This window comes from Galleria mellonella, unplaced genomic scaffold (genome assembly GCF_026898425.1).
Source record: "Galleria mellonella isolate WM207_F2 unplaced genomic scaffold, CSIRO_AGI_GalMel_v1 utg266, whole genome shotgun sequence".
In the NCBI taxonomy this organism is placed as follows: Eukaryota; Metazoa; Arthropoda; class Insecta; order Lepidoptera; family Pyralidae; genus Galleria; species Galleria mellonella.
The window spans coordinates 1,266,636-1,284,710 of record NW_026442061.1 but is presented as its reverse complement, the minus strand read 5'-3'; the positions used below and the strand labels follow the sequence as shown (position 1 = coordinate 1,284,710).

The following is an 18,075-nucleotide window of genomic DNA, read 5'->3' as shown; positions in this document are numbered from 1 at the left end:
TCAATGTATACTAATTGTGGGTGCAATTACAGGAATTCAAAATAGACTTGATGCAAAAGGTTGAAACAGGCAACATATCTAAACACGACTAGCAAACTTTAATACATTTTTAGAGATCCTTAGATAAATTACATAATGGAAAACCTTGTGTATAATTTCATTATCTACTATCTAGTAGATATTATGAATTCATTTGTATTCTACCGCTTGTACAACTGATTCTGCTTAGAGGAATTATCCAATATGATGCCCATGGCCACTTTCTACCATCGTATGGCTCGCTATATCTTAACCCTCATACCCTATAGTCTAAATGGTCACGTACAACGTGGTTTCAGAGATGATTTTTCCCACGAAGACTTAGGTTAGGGAATGAGCTCCCTGCCGAGGTTTTTCCAAGAGACTACAGAATGGGGTTCTTCACAAGGAGGGTAAGAGGTTTCGTGCGTGCGCGTTATACCCCTGGTATTGCAGGCGTACATAGACTAAGGTAACCGCTTGCCACCTCAGTGGTATAAAAATTATTAGTATTTTATGATACAAATTCAAATCATCTTTACTTACTATATTATAATAAATAAATACTTCAGTGGTATAAAAAAAAATTATTCAATACCAAAGAATTATCATGCCTTTATCTCTTAACTATGATGCGTAGGGATGAAGAGCATATTTTAATAATAGTATTAATGTGGATGGCTATATGGACAGAGGAAGACCTATAAAAGACATGGATGTACTTTATGAAAAATGAAATGGCCAGAATGGGAATAAATGCGGAAAGGACAGTGAAAGGAGATCAATGGAAGAACAAAACATATTACGCCCACTTCAAATAAATTATTGCGATAAGGGTAGGATGATGATGACGATACCTCTTATTTTGCTTTCTAGACTATAAATATATATAAAAACCATTGTAAGCCTATAACTATACGACAAAATGAGATGTGGCACGCACATAAATTATTTTAAAGGAAGTACGAGCAGCTAGCTACATTGTCGCTAAATCAGCACCGCGTCGTGCTCAATTGTGGCCAATTATCTTGGCGAATGTAAAGGGAGACTCACATTGGATGTTCATGGAATGGTTGTTAGGAGAATTGTCGATTCATATAATATTCCAATATATATATATATATACAGCAATTTATTTCTTTTATCAATTTAACATGTATCTGGTCCTTACTAATATTGTAATGTGAAAGTATGTGTATTGTATAAGTATTTGTATGTTTCTTTGTTATCTCTTTACATCTTAACGAATTAATAAGAATATACAAAGCTCGTATATCGCATATACCTCGGAATCGCATGTTTTTTTTTTTAATAAAATACATGTTACTAGCTGACAATGCAGCTTTTTAAAGTTTTTTTTTAATCGATTAGTTATTGATTTTATTCATTACAATCGAACTAAATAATTTCTTTTAACAATATTAGTTTAGATATATATAAGAAGAAAAGAAAAAAAGAACTGACATATCGACACACAAAAACTACCAGATCAAGGTTTCTAGAAGTATGAAAGATAGAAACATAGTCGGAAAATCTCATCTGAAAATTACAATTATACTACATAAAGTATACTTTTTCTTCTTAACTAACTGACTTGGCAGCTGCACGCGTTGTGTTAAAATGGCAGACTCAACATTTTGGGAAATATGTTTGATTTCACTAGAATATTTCCTTAGAATAACTCTAATGAATTTCATTCCATCGCTTGAAAAACATTACCGTCCTTTGTCTTGTAATCAGGTAAATCATTTTAATTCTACTTTTTTAAAAATCGAGCCATTCTGTACATTTACGTCTGTAAATGTACAGAATGGCTCGATTTTTAACGTCTGTATCAACTAGTTTCTCTCTCAATCACGTACCCTAGAACACTTAAGTAAATCACGTTTTCGTATCTCATTTTTCTATAAGATCACACGGGTATGTAACAGACTTGCGATGAACGTGTTTCGAAGATAACGATTTTGTTATCCCGTGGGAACAAATCGATTAATCGCATTAGATATTTTTGTATCGAACTAGCATAGCTGTGCCCATTACATTATCTATAAATATAGTATTCAATAGTTTGGATAAAAATACACACAGGTCATATCGTTTTCCTTGCCAAGAAAATGTTACGTATGTCAAATTTTATGAGGATTATTCGAGAAGTAACATAAAAAATAATTCACTTTCACATTAGCAATAGACATGGGTAATATGAATCCGTTGGGGGGAAAGGGATTGTTAGCAATGGAGTTTGACAGCTCTATTGCTAGCAATATGCCCTACTAGGTTGACCTCCATGCGGTTCCCCCTGGAAACCATCGTAAACAATTCTTGTTGAATTCGTCACGATGGACTAATTGACCTGCTTTCATCCTCCCCTATCATCCTTCACTGGTGCCCCGCCAGTGTATACCGATAGCGCGGGTGGGGTTACCATTCCATTATCACCCATTAGAAAAAAAAATATGAATCCGATCCGTTATCTATATATTGGATTCCTCTGGAAAAAAGTTCATCACACATTACGTTACCATCCACACTGGTCGGACATCTAGATTAATTTTGATTGGATGTTACATTTCGATATTATATATTGGATAACCGATATTTTATATGTATATTCGTTATTGGTCCAATATCTAGCTATTGTAGCTACAATATTGCTATATATTGCTATATTATATATATTGCTCACCTCTAATTTATAATATTTTTTATCCTAATTCATCTAGACGTGTAGTTATATTTATCTGTGCCTGGGCTCAGCCTTAGAATACAAATTATCCTGCATTAATGCAATATATAGGTATATCTGTATACTACTCTTAAATTTCATTGAAATCCATTTAACCGTTCAATCGTGATTGAAGAACAAACATCTTTACAAATTTTTACATTTATAATATCAGTAGGATTAACAGAAATGGTAATAAGGATTTATTAGAGTATCTACTAGTATTTACTTCACAATCATCATGGGAATAGAATCAATTAAAACTCTATACAATCGAGTTTCGCAAAGAATTTATTGTAATAAATGCGAAATAAAGAAAACTAAAAGTCTACGATTTGACCAAATCAACTTATATTAATGAATTTAAAAATAAAAGGACCGACAACCACCCTCTGTGACGATCTAGCCAAGAGTGAAGTACCGTGCGTCTTGCTGGCTCACGAACAACAAGCTCCTATTCAACATTGTTTACACTATAGTAATACGATAAAAAGAAATATTTAATGTTTTGTATGTTTGTTTCATTGTAATGAATAAACTTAAAAACTACTAAACCGATTTTAAAAAATTGTTTCGTCTATAGAAATCTACATTATTAGCGAGTAACATAGACTATAATATTATTTAAAAAAAATTACAGATTCCTACAATAATTGCTATAATGTAACCTAAAGTATCAAAAATATAGTTTTCAATAACCATAACCTAATAATAATAAATACTAATTTATCTTTTTATGCGAAGTCAGGGCGAATTATTAGTATTTTATATAAGTATATCTATTATTTAATCATATTGATGCAGTGGCACTTTGGTACAGGGAATCGGGTATCGGAAACCGCTCTACTTATATCGAATCAAAATATTTATAATACTCTGTTTTCCTTATTTTTCTTAGATATTTGGTAAACAATCTCCACAACGTATCCTTATAACGAAGCTATTATTGTATAATTTAAGTATTATATATACTTTTTTTCTACAAAAACAAAAACTGTAATCATCGAAACAAAATCAATATGGGTCTAATACTATTGATTACAAAAAGTTGCTCAAAATATTTCCAAAAATATCGCATTATATAAAAAAAACTATCAAATTAAGAAACTCCTTTTTGAACATATAATAAGCATAGTATCTGCGATCTTTCTATATTTTTCAAGTACATACAAAAATATTTTATGTACTTATTATATTAGAAATTAGTTAATTTTATTAACTAACATCTTGATTGCTTGCTGATAAAAAAAAAAAGAAAAGATAAAAAAAACAAACGAAGAAAACCGGACTCAGATGAAGATTAAACAGGAAAACAGTCAGTACGCTTAGATCCTTCGTGTACATTACACAAATAAAAAAATAAATACGCTTACGGCCATAATCCCTAATGGGATAGTCAACATTTGTCGACTTATTTTGGACATCGGTGTTTTCCATCACCAGAGAGTTTATTTGTTATGAATGAACAAAATGATAACCCCTTCTATTATATGGTATTAGTTTAGACTGGCGAGGAAGTAGTGATGGATGATGATGAAGTCACATGGCCTTTTATGACGATTTTATCACAAATTAAAAAAGATGGTTTCCAACAGGCACCGTGTGGAGGTCGACCTCATTGCTAGCAATATACCCACGAGCAATGGGCTCTCTAGTTCCCAATATTAAGAATTCCGTCCTCGTCACATGAGAATTAGAAATTTAAAATGACAAACTTTTGGTATCGTGTAAACTCGAACTGTTGACCTTTGTGGGGCATAGACAGGGTTGTATGTAGGTATATCACTGGGCTTGGACACCCTCATATAAATAACTAGTTTTTATTAGTCGTTTAACAGGATCATCATGATTTGCCGGGATAAATAATATTGTTGAAAACTGCAACAATTGCTATGCTAATGCGACTAAACTATTATATATTTATATGGACGACGAGATAAATAAAATACATATTATGTTTTCAACAGCCATTTTACTAAATTTGAATAGAATCGACAGAATGCATTATATTTTTAATAGTAAAAAAGTATAAGTGGCCAGTACGTGCAATAATAAAAAAAAATCATCCTTACATACATTAAATTGTATCTGCAACAAATATCCTATATCCTTCTCTATGCCATATGGTACGTGTATACCATAGTTCAGCCTGTAAGGCGCTTAGAGGTAACAAATAAACTCATTTTCATATTTACAATATTTTTTTTACACCACTGAGGTGGCAAACAAGCACACGGCCCACTTGATAGTAAGCGATTATCATAGCCTATGAACGCCTGCAATATTAGTGGCATCACACGCGCGTTACGGACTTCGAAGAAACCTCTTTATATAAATTTATATTAGTAAATATATCACTCAAAACAGTTACCCAGTGAGCACACACCCTTTGCTGTACTAAATGGATACATTAACCACAAGAGCTACTGCTGTTTTATGATATGCCAACGATCGCATGACGTCAGCATCGATTGCTCGATTGAAATAAATCGACACGCATAAATCTTATTGGCACGATGCACTCTCGGACTCTATTCCATGGGTGCTTGTGTTTAGCCATTATCATCGTTTTAGTAATTACTTACTAATTATTAAACTAAGGTTTACCACTTAAACCAGGCTTATTAGATACAATTTTTGAAATTTTAATTAAATATAAAATATTTTTTCTCCAAATCGTTACAATTCATTTTCACCCATTTAGGAACTTATGTCGATTTTAATGTTTTAATACTTTGTTAAATAAATATATCTTTATCTTTAAGATTTGCTATGTAAAAATCAACAAAGCGGATGGCGAAAAAAAAACCTGTTTTTCTACTTTCATTAGTAGGTTTATATTATATTTACATTTAATATATACAGTTATTTATAATTATTTATTAAATTTGAAAAGGAGAGAATGTACATAGTTTATATTATCAGAGAAAAGAGGATTATAACAAAAATTTCGCAAAACATGATATTTATCATTAATTATCCAAAATTATGTTTCGTGAAGAAAACTCTATGGGAGCTAATTGTTTGTCTATATCTTTACTAATCTGACAAAAAAAATACTTAACTTTTAAAAAAAAATAGAAAGATGCCATAGACAACCATAATTATCATACTATGAACTTCCAGCAATGGACTCTCTGCATGATGCATTTGTGGTCATTAACGCTACATGGTTTTGGTGGAAGAGAACTTTTTCAAAATTCGCCCGCTTATTATACCTACGCATATATTCAAAATATTTTATAACCTTTTTCATTCTGTGGATAGATCTGAAACGCTTTGATTCTCAAATCGACCCGATGGAGTGTCGAAATAGGGATCTCATTTATGCAAACCAACATGGGTACCACTCTACCATGGAAAACCTCAAACAGATAATAAATAATAATAATATAATAATAATAATTTTTTTTAAGTTTTTTTTTTGTAAACATTTAAAAAATAATAATAAAGTGTATGTTATATTCTTAGTACTTAAGTACTAAGAATATTTTAGTAACTGAATATAAATATAAAAGACAATTGTGACAGTGTGAAATAATGGGAGATAGGCGTGATACATATGTATGTATGTAAATAATTAATATTGACAATATTATCTCATTATTATTAATCTCACGAAACAACCTATTATTCCTCCACTTTCAGCCTCAATCTCTGCAATTCTTAAAACCATTGAATCACACTGATAAACTGGACGATCGATCATTCAATTTATCATTTATTTGAAATGTAAACAATTCAGATTAAAAATATTTAAATTTAGAACTCGAAGGAAACAGATATTTTTTTTATTTTGTTTCGTGACAAGCAATTTTATGTCGTGCGAAGAAAAATGCCGAGTTCACATGAGATACGCTATTATAACTTCTAATTATAATTCTACTTATATCTAAAATACTGAATCCTCTTCTTTTTTCCAACGATTTCAAAAGTTCAGAATTTGATTTTTTTTTTCTATATTTGTTACTTTATAACTCCGTCAGTCATAAACTGGTTTGGAAAAATCTTTATTTTTATCTAAAAGGATCGGCTCCATAGAAGTTTTATCAAAATCAGTTCAATGGTTTAGGTTTTAAACCAAAATAACTGATTATGTCACAATTGAAGTCGATTTTTTGTAAATCACAATCTTAATTATCATAAATAAATTACACTTACTACATTATTAGTACATTAGAGAGTCCTCTAGCACTGACTTCAGATTACTAATCTAGGATGAAATGCGAAGCTGATGGTGCGAAAATTCACATAAAACAAGGTTATTATATTTCAACATAATAACTACCGGTTTAACTTACGTATAATTCGGTCGTGAACGTTCGACTAGTTTCGGGATATCTGGGACCTTTAGTCTTCAGCGGCTATTACGCTATAGATAAAATTATACAAAATTGCTAATCGTTACGCTACGATATAGCTAAATAAGGTTGTTATAGTTTACTACCTACTTAACAAAAATAAAATAGTCTATCTGTTTCTCCGCTTATATCTTCTAAACTACACAACAGATTTATATATGGATTTCGCTGTCATTGAGCTACTTAATTTATACTAATCAATCTATGCCTACAAACCGATCAAGCAGACAAAACCGCGAGTATAAATAATAGATTTTAGAGAATTCCAATCAAAAAACCAGACTCAAAATGAATGCAAAAGCCTTGTTTACGGCGTGCTAAATACCTACTTAATTAACCATTAATTTAAGATTATCTCAAATTGTTTATCTTACGCGTGCAGCCGAATCCTGCTGCACCCACAACGCAATAAACATCGCACTTTCTCCCGAACACAGTCGAGATTCGCGTGAGCACATCTCCCGTCTCTTTCGACCGTTAACAAAGGAGCGTGTGCGTGAAAGTGACGCATGGATCATGCATGACAAGTGATGCAGAACAGTAGCTTGATACTGGTGATTTTCGGCCTTGAGTGAAAGTGGTTCTCGATTGAGAACCGTGGACAATTGATATGTTGGTATACGAACATGTCTTGGTACACGCTCGTAAACATTAGATATACTTTGAGATAGACGACGCTAGTACCCACCTACGTTTTAGAAAAGAAATTGTGTTACACATAAATACCGACTTCAATTGTAGCAAAAGTAGTTATTTTAATTTTTTTTTATACAACTTAGAATGGCAAACAAGCTGACGGACGGCCCACCTGATGGAAAGTGGTAACCGTCGCCTATAGACATGAGTAGTACCATGGGCATAACAGAGTATACTGTTTCGTCTATGATACCCCCCATGCGTTGCCATTCCTGAGGACTCGGATGTTATTCCTCTGTACCCTGTAAATTCACGCCATATCCCACCCTTCAAACCAAAACACAGCCATGCAAACACAGCTGCTTCACGGTAGAAACACGAATGAGACAGAGGAACCCAAGCAATCGACTTTAATAAAATTTCTACGAAACCAATTTGTATGTATATATATCCTTTTAGATAAAAATCTAAATCGGTTCACAATTGACGGAGTTAAAAGGTAACAAAGCAACAACCGATTTGAGAAACTATTTTTGAAGACGGTTGAAAAGTATGTTATAAATAATTCATTTCTTTTTGCATTGGTTTACTAACTCTTCATTAAATGCGCAAACTTCTTTCCGCACTAAAACGTTTGACTTCGATACCCATCCCAAAAAAAAATGAATTTTTTTTTCCATTTAGAAAATAATTATAGAATAATAAATTCTGACTGCATTTTTTTTTTTTCATATCCTTACTAATATTATAAATGTGAGTGACTTTGTTTGTTACCTATAATCAATTACTATGAAATTTGGTATACACGTATTTAATGGGATGGAGAAGGATATAGGCTATTTTGCATCCCGCTCAGTGAACATAATCCATCCGTGGACCATGTTGCGGGTAAAAGCTAGTTTTAGTTATAGGTTAATTAGTAGGTGTACTCTGATCACGACGAGGCTCAATGTTCCTGCAGCGTTTTCGCGCGTGTATCAATTTAAATTCTTTTTACCGTTGGAATTTTAAGACAAACAACTTAATAGCTAATCCGCGGTCAATGAGCCAACAATTCAAACAAACACAACCAAGTAAACGGACAACATTTTTAAGACCATTGTTTTCGGTCCATTGTCGCTGTATAATAATTGTGAAAGTGAATCATTCATTTTGTTACTTCTGTTTTCACAGAAAGTGTAAAAGATTTATAATAAAATCTTTTTTTTTTATTTACCAGATAAGCGTCTATGCGGTAATACATTTTGACATTGACGGACAAATCCTGAGCGGGTTTTGGTTTCTTTTTATTGTTTTATTTAGTACGTAATTAATATTAATACTTCTTGATATCTTACTAGGGATGGGTAATATTGGTACCGTTCCAATATCTGTATATTAGGTTCCTTGGGACATTAATGCCAATAACAAGGTCATGGTTTATTTCGATGTCGCCCAAACCAGTTGGATATCTATATTGTTTTCAAACGGGTTCTTAATTTCTATATTATATATTTAATAACAGAGATTTAAAATATTTGTTATTAGTTTAATATATATATATATTGTAACTACAATACATAGATATTGCTATATATTACTCATCTCATATATGTGGATTTCAGAAGTAGGGAAACCAATGAAGCAGACCACATCTAGATGGCATATCAAAACAACACATACCAGATTTTAAATTAAACCTGCAGAAATATATTTGTGAAAACTGTATTCAATTTGGTTAATTAATTTCTGCGTGATGCAAAAAACAAAGACAGACCGATAGGCCTACATAGACACATACAAAATTTTTAAAAATTATTGTTTTTGCTGCTATTGCTCTTATTAAAATCCCTTACATCAATATTTCTTAAATATCTTTCATTGTACATAAAATACTACTGTAGAGGTACATCGTCCAGTTACTATACTAGTAAGATTTATTTAAAGCCCATACTTTTCCACTATTGGGGAAAAGATTTTTCATACTTCTAGTTTTATAGATTCTTGACATAAATAAAAAAAAAAAATATACAAAACAAGGAGTGCAAATAAAGTCATTTTAGATTTATTTTTTAATAATTACCCTACATTTACAAAAAAAAAATTGAGAGGTTTCGATGATGGAGTCTGTATTAAATAGATTAATCAAATGTATCAATTTGGAATATGGCCTATCCGAGTACCAAATTTCATTTCATTTCATACAGCCGTTTAAACACGATTAGGTAATAAACATTGCGTAAACAACTGCATATGTTTGAATGTTTAGTACACAGACAGACCATAACCTAGATTAATATAACAAAAGATTTTTATTCAAATTTATGCTGGCAAAAACACAGGATATATTTAGTATGCAATGAGTAGTTAGCTATCCGTGTGATCCTTGCATAGAAGGTCCATGGGCTACCCCTTCCTTTTCCATTGGAATCGTAAAAGGCGACTAAGGGAATTTGATGGTCGAGGGATGGGCATCGGCGTCCCTTTTAAAACAATACTGAAACCCAACGAGTTCGAGTCAACGAGGCCTATGTCCATCAGTGGATGGTTAATGGCTGATATGATATGGCAAATAGCTATATACGTAAGAATAAAAATGCAACAAATCAGCATATCGAGAATGCCACTCACGCATTCTAGGTTATAGACACGTGTTCTATATTTATCTATAACGACCTTCTCGAACTTAAGTGTGCAATGCAGGTGTAAGCAAAATATACACTGTGGCATATACGACTTGAAAATTATTTAAAAACAAAACAATAATTTTTATAACAATACTAGTTTTACCTGCGACTGGAAATAATCGAAATATATTCACTGGGATAAAAAGTAGTTTTCAGTCCCCTATAGTATGTGTATATCAAATTTCACAGTAATTGATTAAATCTTTAAGGCGTCAATGTGTAACAAACAAACAAACACACTTTCGCATTTATAATATAAGGATTGTCATACTGCTAGTAATATGTACACGATTAAAGATTGTGTCCCACAAAAAAAAAAAAACCATTTCAATTGTGACAAAAACAGTTTTAACCGAACTGAACCAGACTGAACCGAATTCGATAAAATTTCTATGAAACAAAGCTATAAGTATATCCTTTAAACAATAATTATTTTACACAATAATAAAACAATAATTTTCTAAATTGGTTTACAACTAACAGAGTTATGAGGTAACAAACATATACAAATACAACCGAATTGAGAATAGGCCGTTAGTTAACTACGCGAACTGAAGTCCAGCTTAAATTTGAGCAGTCAAGTGCAGTCTCGGATTTGTTCTATATTAATTTTATGATGATTAAAATCGCTGATACTTGATCTAAGAGCAAAATCATGACTGTGATGATGATACTATCATGTATACTATATCGATTGACGATTTCAATAAAATACACTGCTTTTGAAATAAATTAATATCTATATTTATATATTAATTTTCATTCTTAAGTAATACCTACCTAAACAGAACAATTCTTATCTCTATACTTCATTTAAAAATGTATGTGATTCCGATTACAGTATCGCATATAATTCGCATAAACTAGCTAAGTGTTCCATAATTTTTATTGTTCACAGGCATTTACGCTGCGGACATAAGGTTGAAATTCCATTGTGAAATTATGGAAACAGACCAGACCCCACATTACGTATGTAAATAAACCGCGAGCTAAACTGGACAGTTCGTGAATCATACTTAATATCCAGCGAGATCAAGGCTGTGCGAGGGGCTATTGGCCTATCTAAATAGTACCTATATACCTAGTGGGGTATGAGGAAAACAAACTACAATATGTATCATCTCATAGTATACAACTTGTAGGGTTATCACTTAACAAGTTTTTGTTAAGAAGATTTGCATAAGCACTGGCAAAATAACTTACGATATGTACATGACTTTATTGCAAATGACCTTCACAAAAAGTTTTTTATCCAATATTTTTTGCAAATCTAATTAATCTTTAATAAACGATCAAAACATAAGTTGAATAAATTAAAAACAAAATATATGAACTTTCTATCGGACGATTCGAAGGTGGCAACCTTGATACGACAAGGACTCGATGCATGCTTTTGTATACTTCTCTGTATCTATACAAAGAAGTATACAAATAGTCTTTGTTATGTTTCAGATAAGGTTGTAATTTGGAAGCGGATTATGCAAATATTATTGGTGTTTCATTTTAATGTTTCTGGTATAATTAAGGTTAGTAGCATAGAAATTTTAATATCTTACTATATTACTACACTACCACGTACGTAATATGTGGGATCATATCTCTGTCCATATAATAACCCAGAAATGTACTTTTAAAGTTTTACAGTTTCAATACCAATCAAGCGTTTTTTTTAAATATCTTGTACTATGACAACAATGTATAACACTGTATAATTAAAAGTACCCGTAACCGGCGAGCGTGTATGAAAAGATTGATGAATGTGGAAGAAGCGAAAGAGGTTTGTTTAAATCGAAGCATTTGGCGTTCCATTGTTTCTGTCTACCCTAATGGGAGACAGGCGTGACAGATATGTATGTATATATAACACAAGATATAAGAAACAAAAGGGAATTACCCTCCATCTTGCATTTATGACTGAGATTTTTTTTTATGCAACTTATAATGGCAAACAAGCTGACGGCCCACCGGATGGAGAGTGGTACCTAGAGTTTATGCTATATGATAGTATGTTAGCCTATTTAGGCGTATATAACATTGTCAACTACTATCATATCGGGGGAAGGGTTTGCTAGTAATGGGTAGGTTAGTCCCCATTGCTATCAATATACCCTATCAGGTCGACGTCTACGCGGTTCCCCCTGGAAACTACCGTGTTTAATTTATCGTTGAATTCATCAAATTAGACTAACTGCAACCTTTTTATCCTCATCTATCACCTCTTACTGGTACCCTGCCGGTGTATTTCCATAGCGCATGCCATTTTCACCCATAAAAAAAAAGAAAAAACCACTATCATATCTAAATCAACTTATGAAGAACTCACATTTTTGACGGAGATCAAAATGCATCAAGTCGTTTTAATTCCTTATAATTCGTGTATATAACGAGTCGGCGACCGCGGACGGGTTCTATTTGGTTCAACCGGCTGTCTTGGCGGTGTCGTCACCGAGATTTTTTGCACTTTTTGCGCACTGTACTTGTATTATACTGTTACATAGAAACGAGACTGGCCAACCCAGCCTTCACACAGCATAACACGAGTAGGAATGCACTGAGACATCTACAGATAACAGAACAAAACCTTCTGTGCAAAAGAGATAACCCATGTCCATTCAATAAATATATGTATCCAATAAAGAATTCATCATGCATACACTGAACAAACATGGTTGTAATCCGGAAACAACGGACAGAAAACTCCGTTCGCACGTGTACAATACGACTCGACTCTCTTATCGGCGTATGTGTTTAACGAAACCCTCCGCCGCAAACCCACAGTTGAAATTTCGAAACATCCACACCTTGTGCAAACTTGGACCTGATGTGGGTCAACCGCGCGATATTATCTCGGACGGCCGGCGACTCCGATAAACAAAGAGCCGAGAAGAAAAACGGAGGCGAACGCCATCGGAAAGTTAAAAACACAAACGAGGGTCAAAACAAACACAAAAGCACCTTACACGGACGATTGTCGCCCGCTGTTGCGGGGACCAGTGGTGCAAACAGCGAGGTCGACGCTTCCATTCTATACGCGCGTAATCACTGCCACCAAATCGAGTAAACACACAACACAACGTTCACTGCAGCGGCGCGGACATTTCGAAATGCGAAATTGTCGCCGGCGCCGCCGGTGCGCGCATACGATACTATCCGGCCGAGTGATCGCTCTCAGATAGCGCGTTGCCGCGAAAAACACGCGTACGCGCACGGATTTTCACAATGCCACTGTTTCCCGTGCGCGCGGGCAACGGCGCGGCGGCGCGCCGTCAATTAGCCGTCACGGCCTCCGGCGTACTCGATGATCGAAATGACAATAATCACTGGCGGACACTCGCCGCGAACAATGACCCGCGAGTAAGATACTGTTTAAGGTTTACATAACTCTTTCTTCACAACAATTGTACTGTGTTACTTCATGGTACCAGTTTCAAGATGTTCCGATGTTTTTTTTTATGATCAACTGCGACGAATCATAGCGGGATGGAGATCGTAATTTGTAATGATTAATACAAATTGGCGCGAGCGATGACGGCACGGCGTTCTTGATGCGAACATTGCCCGGTATACATATGAATAACATGTCATATTCCAGAATTGATATTACTTCGCTAGAATTCATTAATGTAACGACATTAAACTAAAACAAAACTAAAATGTTAGCAACGTTGTTGATCTAGTGTTGTAAGCCAATGAACCTAAAAACTATACTTTAAAGACGACAACTGCAATAATTACTCATATGTAAAGAGATCATACTTATTATAACGCTGATGATAATATTTTCCCTGTTGTAACTTGTTAGGGGCCCACCCAACCCCACCGACTTCACGAGCTCTGCGAACTGCAGCCCGACGAGACTGTGTGACGCAAAGCGCCGTACTCCCTTTGTAGAAGACTTACGAATAAAGTCAAAATAATTGTCGAAAACGATAAACATAGTAAATTTATAAAATTCCCTTTTTATATATATACATATATATACAAATAGACATGAACTATTATTCCACTGAAAATCAACGTTTGCAACATTATGAATGTTTATACAAGTTAATATCACAAAAGTAAGAATATATTAAAATTCAATTTTATTAATATTAAATTTTGTATATAAACAACAAGAATATTTCGATATAATTATAGTATGAGTAGTGGTTAAATTGGTTAATTCAATGACATATTAATTTACCTATCGATTGATTTCGAATTAATTTAAATTATTTGAAAACTTTTAAAAGAGTCTTCTACAAATAAAACTAAACATTTAAAAAAAAAAAAAAATGACACACTGTGATCCTTTCATACTACGGGCAAATTGACGGTTAGACATATTAAAAATTTTTTGTAGTTTTTTGTCCGAAATTTCTTTAGCATAATTAACGATTGTGCCTCACAATAAAATCCGTCATTAATTTAAACCAATTGTTTTGATTTAAAAACTAAACTACTGAACCGATTTTGATAAAATTTCTATAGGTAAAAAATAAGGTAAAAAACAAAGTACAACCGAACTAAGAACTTCCTTTTTTTTGAAGTCGGTTGATAAACGTTCAGTCTGACTAGCAGTACACTTCAAACTTAAAAGAATGCAATTATTTTTAATCACATTTTGTAAACCTGGACGTGAGTTATTCGTTATGTATGAAATTAGGAAACATCAGGGGGACTAAAAAGTCCATATTGCACGAATCGTAATGGGATTTCCTTTTTATAACCCACTGATGTAAATATTCTACTCTGTTAATATAATGCTCTCAATGTGCGAGTCCTATTAAATTTGGCGGGTTATGCAAAGCGAATCCTATTATAATTCCTGTAATGTGCTTTTTAATCCTCTAGGGCGTTCGGTGAATCTCTAGATAATTTAAAAAATTGGGTTCGAGTTTTTTATATATATATTATTAGGGAGACAAACGAGCAGACGGTCCCTCTGATGGAAAACGGCTACAGTCGCCCATGAACACCTGTAATACGACAAGCGTTGCTTGTTCGTTGCCGGCCTTTTAAATGTTTATGGGCACATTTTAAAACTGCTCATATTATATTGTAAAGGGAACAATTGAAGACGGGAGCTCATTCCACAACCTAAAAATACGCGGTAGTAATGAACGGGATGCAAGGACAGTTGTACCATGCCATGCACTCAAGAAATGAAGGTGAAATCCAACTCTATGGCGAGAGGTACAATAGTAGAAATCATTAGTCAACATGGGATCATCGACATCTTATACAGCTTGACGCTATAACGTCATATTAGGGTGCTCCTATCCAAAGATGTGAGCAGTAATCCATATGTGGGCAAATTTGGGCTTTGTAAAGAAGGGAGTCTATACTGAGGAGTTATACTATCCTTTGCCTTGTTCAGAACCCCAAGTTTTTTAAAAGGCAGTTTCGCTTTCTCCTCCAAATGACCCCTGAATTGAACTTCGTTCGTAATATGAAGCCCGAGAATTCACATGCTTTTAGATATCTTAAGAGGAGTATTCAAGAATTTATGTGCCACAACAAACCAGGCCGTCTTTATTGTAAACGTACAGACCTACATTATTGAGGGATTAAAAGGCACTAAATTACGTTTCCCCTATTCCTAGAAGAGCTCCAGCTATGCCCCAACGTTAAACACCGTCTTTTACTCTTTTTGAGGTGCCATTCCTATAAAATTAACTCTAATCTGATATTTTGGCTTGATAGTTTTGCGAAATTACGATTTTCTTATAGCATATATTTTACATATTAATAGTAGTTTTGACTTAAGTGTATTAGAAGTTCATACCGGTCCTTAAAATAAAGATTTCGCTGTGATATGAAATTGAATTTGATTTTAGAAGAAGGTTCAAAGAAACGGCTTTTTAGAATTGACCAAATTTTCTGACATTTTCCAATCTTGGCCTTGATTCTTGAGATGAACACGCCGTATTAATTTATATAAGACCTAAATTTTTATATAAAAAAATATTCAATGTCACTCATAGAACACTTACTTTATGTGCTAGTATAATAAATGTAAGTTATTCTATGCCTATATCTAAGATGTTTCCTCGCTATGTATCAAATTAGGAAACATCAGGGCGCGTTCGGTGAATCTCTAAATATATGGATACGTTTTTCGGCATTGTCGATTCATGAATAACATTATGTATACATGAATCCTATTATCTTGCGACTACTCACAGGCGTAATATCTAAGAAAGTAAATAATTGTATTTTCGTTCCTAATTTGCATATACCTTCTTGTTTACAATACAGGGGTATATTGCTGTCAGTTATGTGGATTATGGTGATTTATATGGGCCAAGCGCAAAGAGTAGGATTTATTCTATTACCGACTTTATGGTAACGACACGTCTCGACAGGTGATAAAATTTCTAAAGTGAAATATTAATAAATGTTGCATTTAGATTATAATTATAAAAATCTAGGAATTGCAATATACAAGGGGTATCGTGGACGCTACTCTATAAAATTTATGGTGCAGTTCATGTCTATAGACAGCCGTTAGACATCACATTATACTAGGAAGGTTATCTTCTTTGCCGTTCCTAATTACATTAAAAAAAATATTTTATTAAAAGTAACATTACAAAATACTACATAAATAAAATGTCAATTTTTTTTAGAAATACATACAAAACCCATTTAAATTCACGTGCACATGAGTGATAAATTAAAACGTAATATAAAATAAAATTAATGTAGGATTAACACTTAAAAAAATTCTGTCGGTTGTGTAAAATAACTATCAAAATCATTTTACAATGTGTGAAGATATTGCGTAACATACAAACAAACAATACTTGCTACTTAAGAAACTGCTATTTTTTGAAGTAGTTGAAAATTAGGTGATGCGAATATGAACATGAAATTCCCAGGATAGTAATGTAATGATAGGCATATGCGACGTTGTTAAAGTATTCCGTCGCAGCGATGACACTATGAATATAATACGACGGCTCGTGAAAGTTCGCGGGCGGCGGGATATTACACGAGGTACGTTAATTAGCGTTGGAGTGACGTCATGATGTCGCGACTCGTGTTACCTGTTATACTCCGACGTTGCTTTTAATATTATACACATGTAAGTACATTTTTCTATATAAAAAAATAGCAATTTTAATAGTTACAAAACACCTTTTGAATACAGAACACGGAAAGGTGCTCAAGTAAACTTCTTTTAACCGACTTCATGTAGAGAAGTTTTTGTTCCACAAGGAAAAATGAACCCTTCGGTCGACATAAAATTAAAGTAGGACCAAGACGATAGTAAACTCTATCCTTTACAACAAGAATCTTCAGTTCCAAGCTGCAGATTTGGTAACGTAATCACAAAAAAAAAAAACAGAAAAATTTGTAAACCGAACCTCCTTTGGAATTATTTTAAAATAATCTGTGGCATGATTTAGATATTCAATATACTTAAATATGACATTTTTGTTTAACAAAACAAACTGTACTAAAATAATTGTAGATAAATGAATTGAACCTTTATCTACTGGTATTTAATAAATTCTAATAAAATTTCGCAAAAGCTCTTACGAAACGGGCGTATTTAATAAGGGTCCTATCACCATACAGGATTCAACAAACCAACAAGCCTGGTGGACTTAAACGAATAGCAATAAGCAAACAATGGCTGTCCCATTCGAGAGCGGGCCACGCATTCAATTAACAGAAT

General features: G+C 33.4%; 1 protein-coding gene across 2 annotated transcripts in view; it reads right to left on the bottom strand.

The window, feature by feature from the left end:
• The window catches only part of LOC113515985 (atypical protein kinase C), a 297,975-nt gene that overhangs the window by 273,424 nt on the left and 6,476 nt on the right, over positions 1-18,075 (bottom strand). The window contains exon 1 of one of the 2 annotated variants that reach the window (XM_052895211.1): positions 13,367-13,596. The exons of the other annotated variant lie outside the window; for it this stretch is intronic. The gene's annotated coding sequence lies outside the window, so the exon portion shown is untranslated. Of the gene's footprint in view, positions 1-13,366; positions 13,597-18,075 lie in introns of those variants that run through there. 2 annotated transcript variants of the gene reach the window in all.